The sequence below is a fragment of the Melopsittacus undulatus genome, chromosome 3 (genome assembly GCF_012275295.1).
Source record: "Melopsittacus undulatus isolate bMelUnd1 chromosome 3, bMelUnd1.mat.Z, whole genome shotgun sequence".
NCBI lineage: Eukaryota > Metazoa > Chordata > Aves > Psittaciformes > Psittaculidae > Melopsittacus > Melopsittacus undulatus.
The window spans coordinates 72,209,264-72,221,953 of NC_047529.1; the positions used below are offsets into that span (position 1 = coordinate 72,209,264).

General features: G+C 41.2%; 1 protein-coding gene across 4 annotated transcripts in view; it reads right to left on the bottom strand.

Moving 5' to 3' along the window:
* The window catches only part of AHI1 (Abelson helper integration site 1), an 85,911-nt gene extending 83,118 nt beyond the window's left edge, over nt 1–2,793 (bottom strand). For 2 of the 4 annotated variants that reach the window (XM_031054071.2, XM_031054070.2), the window contains exon 1: nt 2,619–2,793. The gene's annotated coding sequence lies outside the window, so the exon portion shown is untranslated. Of the gene's footprint in view, nt 1–2,589 lie in introns of all 4 variants that reach the window. The other 2 variants (XM_013130486.3, XM_031054068.2) reach the window with 2 other exon arrangements.
* Between the last annotated feature and the right edge of the window lie 9,897 nt (nt 2,794–12,690).

The window sequence follows — 12,690 nt, forward strand, 5'->3', positions numbered from 1 at the left end:
TTCTATAATTTTAATCGTTCCCTGAGGATTGCAGGAGCATAGTAAAGTCTCTTATAATTAGTTGAGTGATTTCAACCACCCCCTAGAAAAAATAATTACAAACAAGAAATTAAATGTTCAAGTGCTGTTAAATTTTAAAGAAAAAATATGAGAGGCAATGTAGAATGCAACAGCAACTTAAAGTACACAACTCTTCCAAGTATGTAAACAATTTTATGGTCAATTGTTAAATAAATCACATCACAAAAAACTATACGTAAATTTATCTTGCAGATAGTTTTGTTTATAATGGAACAAACACCTTTCCAAAGGCTAGGCTCACCTCATGTCTGCCAGCATTCTTTGTAAAATGAACAGACTTGCCAAACTCACCAGAAAGCATAGTTTTCTGCTTACCTTTATTTATTCAGTAAAAGTCAATCCTCTTGCAGCAATAAAATTACGACATAAAGTCCTCTAATGACAGTGCTATTATTTTATACATATTTCTAAATTAAAACTACATGACTTTTAACATGGTGCATTAAAGCAGCTATTACTCTTGTGTAAATATAGATCATTAATCAACAAGGATAAGAACAAGCCTGTTTACCCAGTGTAATCTCACTTTAAATTGACGGAGGATTAAATCCTCACCAAAGGTCAGCAACCACAGTGCCCCAATCTGAATAAATTCATTTATCATTAAGATTAAACTTGTAAAATGAATTTTTGCCTGATCAGATTTGATCTCTTTCATGTTAGTTAACATGAGGCAATGCAGGAATGACAAAAATACATACTTGGAACAGTGGCATATTCCAGTCACCAAGAATACCCAGGAAAACAAAATATTGAAGCCCAAACTTCCAAGAATTACTGTATACCTTCCTGACAATCACCTAACTTGCTCCTCACTAATACTGCACCTGTATTTATAAATGTGATTCTACATTAAATTGTTATTTTCACAGTATTTTACAATACTGAGTTGCTATATTCTGTGTACGTAATAGGGAAATACTCTATGCAAAACATGCAACAAATCCTTCTATGCACAAAAAAAACCCACCTTTACTAATATAGGTAGAGGTTTTTCATAAAAATCAAATCTATACTATGATGAAGCAGAATATACAGAATCTGTATTACACAATGGGAAGTGACAAATTTCCCACTTAATTAGGACTGCTTAGGAAACTGAATAGGCAAAATGTAATTGCACACTTCAGGATTTTCATGAACTAAATCCCTCCTTTTGTTGCAAAAAGTGAATGTAATCTTCAGTGCCTAAACCCAAGTAGAACATCAGGCCATCTTCTAGATGAGATTAGTAATCACAGTGGGAAATCTTGGGTTTAACTAGTAGGTTTCCAATTCAGCTATCTGTAGGAATCACTACTTTGAGATCAGAAAAAGCTTTACTTTTACACTTTACTGTAATCATAAAGTAAAATGGCACCCAGCTTAATCTACTCCTCTTCACTGATGGTGTGACATCAAAAAAGTTTGGTTACATTCATGAAAATTCAGTATTTAAGTCCAGAAAACTGACAGCTTTATTATTATTACCATGTAAATACCTATGTACTTGCACGTCAAATAAACACCACCACAAGAGCTGTAGCTTTCTACAGGTTTAGAGGTGCCTGTAAAAACCTTGTGCTCACACTAACTTAGAAGGATGTTTAAAAAAGCTGGTGCTACGCATCTGAATTTTATAACAGTAACTGAGAAAGGTTTATCTTCAGAGTAACTGCTGCTTTTTCCCCCAGAAGACTGGGCACCTTTCATTGGTTAGGAGAAGGCCGCAAAGAGTCTGTCTACCCTGATGGCAGAACTACGGACTTCAGTTATGTATACGGAAACAAAGCTGGCTTCTATAGTTTACTACATTTTAAGACTCTGCCTTAGATCTTAATTACAAAAATGGGTTCACATCAGTGGATCGATCTAAGCATTTAATTGCCGAAGTGGCATTTTGTTTTGTGCAGAGGAACCCTGGTAAACAATAAAAACACAATGGCACATTTGCAGCACACACTGCTGGACTAATGGCATTAATGGCATTTACTGTGCAGATGCACGTTCCTCACGCGCTGGAGGCATCGCGTTGGAGACATGAGCTTTAACACGTCAGGCACGGAAAAGCCGTGTAGTTTCACGCGCGGCGGGGCATGCATTCTCGTCGAGCAAACCAGAACGACTGTACCGACAGAGGGGAGGCAACACCCGCCGGCCCAGTGACCCAGCTGCACCGACACCCGCGGGCCGGCAGACACGCCGGCCTCCTGAGGCCGCCGGCCACGCCGTCACGCGGAGTAACCACGCTGGGTGCGGGGCCCAACTCCCGCTACTGGCCGGAGGGCGCTGCAGCGCTCTCGGTAACGGCTTGCCGAGCCCGTGGTTGAGCCCCCCGCCCCGTGCGAGGGAAGGGAGGGAGAGGAGAGAGCAGAGGGTCAGCCGCGGCGGGAGCCAAGGGAGGGAACAGCGGCGCGAAGGCGTGCTCCAGCCTACCCGCCTCTGGTGCCGCGCACCAGGACGAGCAGCGGCGCCAGCAGCAGCAAGACCCGGCGGGATGTCTGCCCTACGCAGGCCCCCCTTTCCTACCCAAGGCGCGGCGCAAGAGCATCACTCACGTCGGGCCCATCCGCTTCCGTAGCAGCACCGCTGCCAGCCCTCTGCTACGACAGCCTCACCCCCTTTTTTTCCCCACCAGTGGTCTCGCCCTGCGCCCCTCTTCTCCCCCGCGGCTCCGCACAGATGGTTTTGCCGAAAACAACCACCGCTGCCAAGGAAACAGCACAAGGGGCGCATGCGCGGAGGGGATGGCGCCGAGGAGAAGCAGGAACGAAGGTGCCGCGATCCTGCCGGGATGGTTTCGGCGGCGCACCCTGCCGTACTTTCCCGCTGGAAAGTGGCGGCAGCGGGCATGCGTAATCGAGCCGTGCGGCGTGGGGAGAAGGCAATGCCGGGGGGATGAGGCAGGCGCCCTGAGGCAGCGACAAGTCCGTCCTTGTGCACATACGCGACACGGGCTCGCCTTACGGCGCTTCTCTGCGCTGTTGGGGCTGGGAGGCGGCTGTGTTCATCCGGGCGCCCTGAGGTGGCGGCGGCGGCGGGTGTGGGCTTAGCCCTGGTGCTGGAAGGAGAGCTGCCTGCGCCGGCGGTCCTACCGCGCGTTTGCCGGTCGGTGTCGCCCTCCCTTGGCGGCGGCTTGTGAGGACAGCCCGGCCGTGCTGCCCGCCGCCGGGCCCGCCACTCGGTGCGGTTGGCGGTGTCTGGCAGAGCTGTCGGGATGGGAGCCAAGAAGCAGTAAGCAGCGCGTGGCAGTAGCCATCCCCGCCGGTGGTTGGCACCCGCCTGTTCCCGCTGCGCCTACACCGCGGCAGCGGGAAACGAGAGAGATCTGTTACGAAAGCGGTGTGCGTTACAGGACAGGCAGCTAGGACAGTGAGTTCCGTAAAACACACGAATCTCGGTGCTTCGGTGAGCAAACGGAAAACATGGGGTTGGAATTTAGTAAAAAAGACACTGAAAAGGTTTAGAAATTGGGGAGCCCTTCAGGGATGCTGTGTCATCCATTTAGGAATAAAAAAGGTCATAAGTACAAACTAGCACTTGCGGAAGTGTAAAGCTTCTGGGTAATAGTCTTTATCGGCGTGAGGAAGGACGTGAAATGGACATAATCTTTTTGCGATTGGCAGCACAAATGCATGTCCTGAAGTTATGCAAATACTGCAGAAGCTTCTGTTTCCTGTCTGATTTAGTAGATAATTTAGACAGTGTGGGGAGTTGTTTTGATTGTTGTATTTTATTTTGTGTTTTCCCCCTAGAAATAGTAATTCCTTGTTACTGTCATGCATACTGTTAGTTCATGTGAGTAATAAATAAAAATTGTAGATGTCAAAAGTTTCTTCAAACAGTAGAAGACTCAAGAAGTTCATGTAGGCCTTGGATAAATGTGGCCATATTTTTTCAGCAGTGAAGTTGGGTAAAAGTCATTTGACCGTGTGCTATTGGTACAACCTCAAGGTGGACTACTGCTTGTGATGTTGTGATCATGACATGGTTCCTAAGTGTAGTGTCCCTGAGATTCTGTCAAAGAGTTGTACCAGCTGCCAGAAGAATACACATTTGAAACCTTGCTTCTCAAGTATTACCAGTGACAGATGCTGTTACCTGTTTCTGGTACTTACCCATCCTTCACTTTCTCAAATACTTATATGCACTCGAGTGAGATGTAGAGGTACTTCTTTTATACGCAGGTGTCCTGGATTGCCTTGGCATAACAATTTTAAAAGGGTAGCTCTTCAGCATTTCTATTGCTGATTTCTGTCCTTAGTGTGTCTTTATTCTCTGTCCTTGTAGTATACAAGGAGATTGTATATTTCTGTCCTTGGTAATACCCAAAACTCGATTAAGTAACAGCCTTGGACAGCCTGATCTCACTTTGAAGTTGCCTTTGCATTGAACAAGAGGTTGGTCCAGATAACCAGAAATCCAGGTGTCCATGCCTAGCTAAGTTGCATGATTATGACATTTGTTATGTTCATAATTGACATACAATTATATGGTAGTTCTAGTGCTGGCTTTTACAGTAGTCAAGACAAGTAAAATGGTCTTAGGTCATAAAGTAGACATACTAGTCAAAGGTCACCTTTATTTTCACGTTTAGTGTTGTGGTTCCAGTAAGTTGCAGCAAAGGACTGAAACTTTTATGCAAATTTTCAGTATAGGTGGGATGACTGCAAAGGATTCTTATGTAATCATTAGTAGGAACCCATTCCTGATTATAGCACACTCTATGTAGCGAAGCAGGTAAAAAAAACAAACAAAGAAACCAACATAGATATTTTGTACACTGTAATTCCAATTCTAGCCCTGACTTTCAATGTAGAGAAAATGGCATCATTGTTCCCCAAGAGACTACTGGTGTGTGATTATTGTGATTGTTTGATTAGCCTTGTGTTATCTTCACAGGTTGTTTAGGATGCAGCAGAAGAGCTATCTCTTCCATACCTTTTTTTTATAAATGTCAGTATCCTAACAAGTCCAATGCAGTCAGGAAACCAACAGGTCCATACATAGCTTGTCAGCCATGATCTCACAAATTGTACTGAAAACTAGATGTTTTAATGAAAATCCATTATAGGGCAATGACTGGTGAAGACAAACTACCAAATGCCATCTTGAACAGTAACCTGAGAGCTTCCTTGCAGAGTTGCAGTTATCTAGTATAACACTGCATAAACACTGTTTTCCCAAGAAAACACAAGCCTACATATGGTGCATGTACACAGGTACTGTAACACAGCCTGAAGCGCCATCTCAATGAAGTCTTCCATCCTAATTATTTGGGATATCTCTCTGCATGTTTTGTTTTGGTTTTCTTTTAGAGCTCAGCAGGTTTAGTCCTTTGAGAGAGTCACTGTCATAGAATCATAGAATAGTTAGGGTTGGAAAGGACCTTAAGATCATCTAGTTCCAATCCCCCTGCCATGGGCAGGGACACTTCACACTAAACCATATCACCCAAGGCTTCATCCAACCTGGCCTTGAACACCACCAGGGATGGAGCATTCACAACTTCCCTGGGCAGCCCATTCCAGTACCTCATCACCCTAACAGTAAAGAATTTCTTCCTTATGTCCAATCTAAACCTCTGCTGTTTAAGTTTTAACCCGTTACCCCCTGTCCTATCACTACCGTCCCTAATGAATAGTCCCTCCCCAGCATCCCTGTAGGCCCCCTTCAGATACTGGAAGGCTGCTATGAGGTCTCCACGCAGCCTTCTCCAGGCTGAACAGCCTCAACTTTCTCAGCCTGTCTTCATACAGGAGGTGCTCCAGTCCCCTGATCATCCTCATGGCCCTCCTCTGGACTTGTTCTAACAGTTCCATGTCCTTTTTATGTTGAGGACACCAGAACTGCACACAATACTCCAAGTGAGGTCTCACAAGAGCAGAGTAGAGGGGCAGGATCACCTCCTTTGACCTACTGGTGACGCTGCTTTTGATGCAGCCCAGGATACGGTTGGCTTTCTGGGCTGTGAGCGCATACTGAAGCTGGCTCATGTTCATTTTCTCATTGACCAACACCCCAAAGTCCTTCTCCACAAGGCTGCACTGAATTTCCTTTTTGCCCAACCTGTAGCTGTGCCTGGGATTGCTAATCACACTTTTCACTACAGCTGAAATTGTTGCAATGTGTATTCCAACATCAGTGTCATGAATATCTGCTGTTCCATTTCCTGGTAGTGAATTTAAGAAGATTTAGACTTCACTCATAATTGCAAGGGCAGTGGAAGTCAGAAGCAGCTTCTAATAAATCCACACGAGGAACTTTGACAGCCCCCATAATAATAGGATGAGTTTTGTCTGTACTTAGGTGGTCTGGGGAACAGACCAAAGACAAGAAAACATATTCCGAACAGGACAGATCCTGTCCAAAAGCATGGACAAGTGCGCAAGTCCTTTGTGCTGGAAGGAGATAAAACAGACTTGTGAAAAGATAGAACAGTTATTGTGGATGCATGGAGTTTTTCAGTGAATTGAAAAGCATGTGTTCACAGTGTCACCTAACTTTTCAGTTGCAGGGGCTTGTATATGGAAGGCTTCCTATTGTGTCTGCTGTATGTGGGAAGTAGACAGGAATGTGCACAGCAGTGGAAGTAGTGTATTGTAGAAGTAGTGTACAGATAGAAAGAGCATATAGGTAGCAGATGTATTCTGAAAATTGGGCATTCCAGAATGATGGAGAATGCATCAAGATTCTTGTCAGAGCCTAACCTTCTATAAAAAGGTAAAATCCATTACATGCAAGGGACAACCTCTAGATGTCACTTGAGTGTACAAAATAGAAACAGTATTTGGGGTTGGGCTCTCAGCTCTATAGATGAAGTGATATTTTGGCAAAAGTTAGATGTTAGATGTTACTTTCTCTTGATAGTCAAATATAATTCCTTTTCTGGTTTTGGATTTTCTGAGCAAATAAACTGATTGTTTGGCATAAATTGAAGCTTAAGTAATTTGAGGCAACTCATAAGAAGAATTTTAATGATATTGCTAAAAGAAAGATACATCACAAAAATTAAAGTCAGTAACTTTTTAAAATAAACTTAGAGACCAATTGTGCAAGATGTTCTACATCCTGAGATTATTGTATCTTGCATGCCAATTTGCATTGCTTTGCTTTGAAAGCAAGTCATAAGGTCTTAACTGTTTTGGAAAGCTGGTGTTTCCTAAATATGCAGATATTGGAAGTATAAATGCCTATACATGTTTATCTGGCGGTGTACATTTTTGTGGCCTTCTCTCGGAGAACTTGAGCAATTTCAGCTGAAAAGATAGCCATGTTAGTTCAATCCTTGACTCGTCTCCTGTTCTTAAAGTAAGTGCCCTTATTTCAGGGGAATATAGAAGCATGTAGCATACTCAGTCCTTTCTCAGAAGAGAGCTTTTGCATGTATTTAAGAATGTCCTTTATCCTCCTTCACTTTGTTGAGCCGTAGTTACCATTTTAAAGTTTTTTCCTGGGTAGGGACAAGAAACAATTATTGCCACGGATTTTTTTTCCTTCTGTTTTGTCACCTTGTTGTGGGTGACAGTTCTCCAAAAGTTAAAATTCTGTAATGCAGAAGACATTTCACAGTTTACTACAGTTTCTACTTGTAGGCCAAAACCAGAAAATTATTTTATTAAAATTCAGAAAAACATGTAAAAAGAAAAAAACCCAAACAAAAAACCAAACAAAACTTTTTTCTATTTGAAGATGTTTCCAGTTTAGGACTTTGAAATATTTTAAGAAACTCAAGCCTTCGTTTGAATCATATTAGTCAGAGACTTGGAGCAAGGCTAGAACTAGGAATTAGCACAATCTTAGGATCTGGTATTAATAGGAAATGTAAGTTTCCTAAATTTTTAATGAGTAATTTTATTTTTCAGTTTAAATGGGATGAAGTTAGTAGGAGAGTCACATCAACAGTCTCTCATATCTTAGATTGTCACTATATTCAACATACTAAATGACTATTTATAATGTGTTATACCTTTACAACATGAGGAAAAAGGATACACTAATCCTGCTTAACAGCCAGAAAAATAAGTGTCAAAAGCCATAGGTTCAGTTGTCTTTCCAGACAACGAGCCTTCCAAAGCAAAATTTTGATTGCAGTATCAGTGTAGTTAGTGTTTCTTCAGCAGTATGCCCTGAGGTATAGCTAAATCTCTACTCATGTTTTCATGTCTTCAGAACAAGAATGCTAAATCTTGCTTTTTTTGAAAGCAGATTATCATCTGCAAAACTGCATTATGGTCACAGAAAGGTGCAGGTACCTTGCCACAGGATGGCAGTGTAACAGCACACGTCATTAAATCTGATTTTTCTGACGTTCTGGAAATATTGGATACTTGAGTTAGAATTTGCTTGCAACTACATGCAGCATTACCACTTTTTACTTTCTCGGAATACCATTGTTCCCCTTGTATGGTTAGTGCATCTTTGTGTTCATTTTAAATCAGACTGTTTTCCTTCTGTGCTGTTTATTAGCTATACAGTAAGATTTAATAAAGAATAATAAATCTCCAGAATTTCCCTATTGTGTCCTGTGATTAATATTCTTTTATTTGTAGGCTACTTGCCACAATCTTTTTTTTTTAAAAAAAGCCATTTATCCTGTACAACTTAATGTGTTCCACCTGGTATCTTTTCTTTCTTTTAAAGGATTTTTTTTTTTTTAACAGGTTGGTTTGGAGATTTTAGTCCTTGGGTAGCTTCTCATAATTCTATTTTCAAAGCCTTCAAGCCTATCTTTTTAATCATTGCTTATCTCACTGGTGTATTTTATCCTTAAGTATTTTACTAAGGTTTTAATCTCTTTCCATGTTTCCAGTGGTTTCTTGATAAGAATCATTACTCTTGTCAGGAAAACAGTTACCATTTTTTAACTTAGGAAATACATCAGTAGTTTCACTACAGATAAGTAGTTGCACATGCTTGTTGGTATTTGTTTCTAATCAATCTGCTGTGGAATCTTGCTAGAGCTTCTCTGAAGGTATCTGAGAGTTAAATGAAACAATGTGAAGTTGCTTGTCTTCACAGCAATTTTGCAAACATTTATTAGAAACATTACTGTGTTTTTATATCAAAGTTTTTTTTTTTTATTATTTTGTGATTAGCAAAGGGATAACACAATTTTGGACTTGTACTGAAGTACAAGAGCCTGCCTATTTAGGAAGGATCTGTGTGATCCAGTTGAATGTGTTACACTTAGCCAGAACTGTTTTTTGTAGAGAGCTGCTTGGGCTTGAGCACGTTTTAATAGCAGTCAAAAGCAAGATATCTTGCAGCAAGTTTTATTCAAGAAAGATGGGCTAAGTTTGGGCTTCATTTTGCTGTGAAACAATCTGAGAACAAATAACATGAGAAGTCTCAGTTCTGTACTGAAATTCTGTGTTCAACCTAACGTGCAGTTTCTGCAGTGATGGGCACAGAGTTATTGGTAATTCTGCCTTTATTACAATAATGTGTTTGTACTGTGGTATAGGCATATTCTTGTATCTACCCAGCAAAATAAAAACTTCAGATTTAATTTGTCTTAGGCCCACTATCTTGTCAAAGTGACATATAAGGTTTGTAAAGATGCCTTAGAAGTCAATGTAAGTTGGCATTTCAGATTCATTTCTCAGTAAAATGAGCTCAGAATGAAACTTAGTGAAGAAAATGACTAATTAATCATCCAAATGGTTTGATGATTGAAAGCATAATGAACAGAACACATTTTTTCATAAACGTTTTTCCTTAAGTAATGTGCGAAGCAAGAACACAGATTACTGGTAAAATTTTTTGTAGTTAAAAAACCCCTGCAATTTAGGCACTCAGCATAGACAAGATTAAGTGTTCTGTTGAGCAAGAAACCAGGACTTGACTGAAGATACTTTTCTACCTGTCTCCCCATCTCCAAGACATCTTTAAGAATCACATTTTGGCAGGATTTTTATATATCTTTACCTTCTCATAATGCATACGTGTCTATTTTAGCCATTGTTTCTATGTACATTTTATCAATGCTACATTTTCTAACTCCTACTTACATGCCTCGCAATTCTGATTACAGGCATGACTTCATTTAGAAAGAAGTTATGGGCAAAAACTTTTTATTTTTCTTTTAATAGTTTCTGATTTCATTATATGTTTCTTAATTCAGTTCTTAGCTTGTTCCAGACACTAGAAAGCAAGGAATTGTCCCTGGTCTTCCCTTTTTCCTTCTATACTCTATTTTTCTCTCAGGCTTTCTCACTGTACTGTTGGAATGCTGTCAGAGTTTGTATTTAATGTGGTAGTACCTTCTCTTTCGGGTTTTGTACCATTTTTTTCTTGCTTGATACAGCTGCTTATTTTAGTCTTTCTTTATCCCCTTTCTGTTAAAATAGGTAATCTAAAGCCAGCTGCTATTAATTATTGCTGCAAGAGAATATAGATATCATTTGCTGCAGGACATAGAACCTTATACTCAAATGTTTTATTGCTGGTTTCCTGTCACTGCAAAAAAGCCATGTAAAACAAGGACATAGCAACCTGACCACATCAAGGGCAAAGACAGCAGATGCAGGTACATAAATCAGTCAGATGGACAGCCTACTTTACATAATATCAATGTATTGGAAAATAACAGTATGAATGTTAGTTGATTTACTCCTGATATATTTACTAGATACTTTTACTACTCTCACGTCTTTGGTATTTTGGTGGATAAGCTTACTTGCTAGGTGTTTATATGATTTTGCAAACTTTTTCTTGTATATGGTCATTATATTATTGTATAATTGTATATTGTATAATATTATATATTGTATTATTGGATAAAGCTGTACAACACTTTAGTTCACACTCCTGTGTAACATATATGAGTCCAGTTACTAGTGAATGGATTTGAAATTTCTCTTTTTTCACTATGCCTTTTAATGTACTTTGCATCACTGTTATTTTGATGTTTCATAGCTCTCATCTTTTGTTTACATTGCCCAAACTTATTTTTATGACCTGGGAGAGCCTTCCTATCTCAGCCTAGCTCATAGAATTAATTCTACATATCACTTTTCGTAGTTGCAGCAACATGAACTCTTGAGAGAAAAGTCTATTTGATATACTTGCCTTAGAATCATAGGACACAGGACTACAAATTGACCTGCAGTCTATTTGCCCCTTTTTAAGGGGTACACTATACCCATATGTCCTGGGGTCAGCAGTAGCAGTCAATTTTTCTCCTTCTTAGTAGCTGGTGCAGCGCTGTGTTTTGACTTTCAGCCTGGGAACAGAGCTGATAATACTGATGTTTACTCTGACCAAGGACTTTGTGAGTCTCATGCTCTGCCAGGGAGGAGGGGAGGCCGGGAGGAAGTAGAGACAGGACACCTGACCCAAGCTAGCCAAAGAGGTATTCTGTACCACAGCACGTCATGGCCAGGGAGGTAACTGGGAGTTACCCAGAAGGACACTCTCTTCTCTGTCAGGCTCGTTTCGGAAGGTGGTATCATATTCTCTTCCCTTGTTATTTCCCTTATCACTATTATTATCAGTGGTAACAGTAGTGATTTGTGTTATACCTTAGTTACTGGACTGTTCTTATCTGAACCCATGAGAGTTACATTCTTTTGATTCTCCTCCCCATCCCTCAGGGAGTGGGGAAGGGGGGGGGGGGGAAGGAAAGAAAAAGGGGGGAGGAGTAGAAACTGTGTGGCTGACTGGGTTTAAACCACGACACCATACCATCACAGGCTGTTCTTAAAAATCTTCCAGAGCTGGAATTTTTACAGCTTATTCATCCACAGTGCTCTGCCATGTATTGACCCTTTCTCTTAGAAAGTTTATAGAATCATAGAACAGCCCATGTTGGAAAAGACTTGAAAAAGATCATTTGGCCCAGCTCTTCAAAAGAAAGAGAGCCTGTCTAGATGAGCTTATCTAAAACCCCGTCCAGTCTCATTTTAGAAACCTCTTGTAATTGGGACTATGCCACAACCCTAGGGAGATGTACCACTGATTGATTGTTTTCATAGTTTTTCTTATATCAAGATGAAACCTCTCCCAGTATAACCCATCTTCTTTCTAACACAACTTGCCCCTTGTCTTCTCCGTGTGTTTTTTTTTTTTTGTTTGTTTGTTTGTTTTTGTGAGGAGAACCTCTTTCCTTGTAGCCATCTTTTCTGTACTGGAATACTGTGATGAGGCTCCCCCCCCAAGCCTTCTTTTCTCCTGGGAGAAAAGACCTAACTCTTTCTGTCCTTCCACATGGGGCAGGTTCTCTTGGTCTTAGGTCATCTTCATGGCCCTTCTTAAGACCCTCTGCAGGCTGTCGACGTCTTTCTTGAATTGTGGGGACCAGAAGTGTACACAGCACTGCAGGTGTGGCCAGGCAAGCACTGAGTGGGACCATCACATCTTTATCTCTGCAAATAATAACCCTTTCACTGCCACTGTTACCCTGTTCCCTGAAAAAGGAACAGACTGTCTTCTTTGCATCAGTCAAGAGGAGCATTCTTCAGAATTTGAACAGTTAGCTTCCTACCCCCCCGCCCCCCATTAGACTTTTCTCCAGGCTGAACAATCTCAGTGCTCACCATCACAGACTGTGTTTTAAGAGACCTTCAGCCATGCCTGTTGCTCTTTGTTAGACTCTGGATTTGGGCCAGATTGCCTTTAAAATGTGCC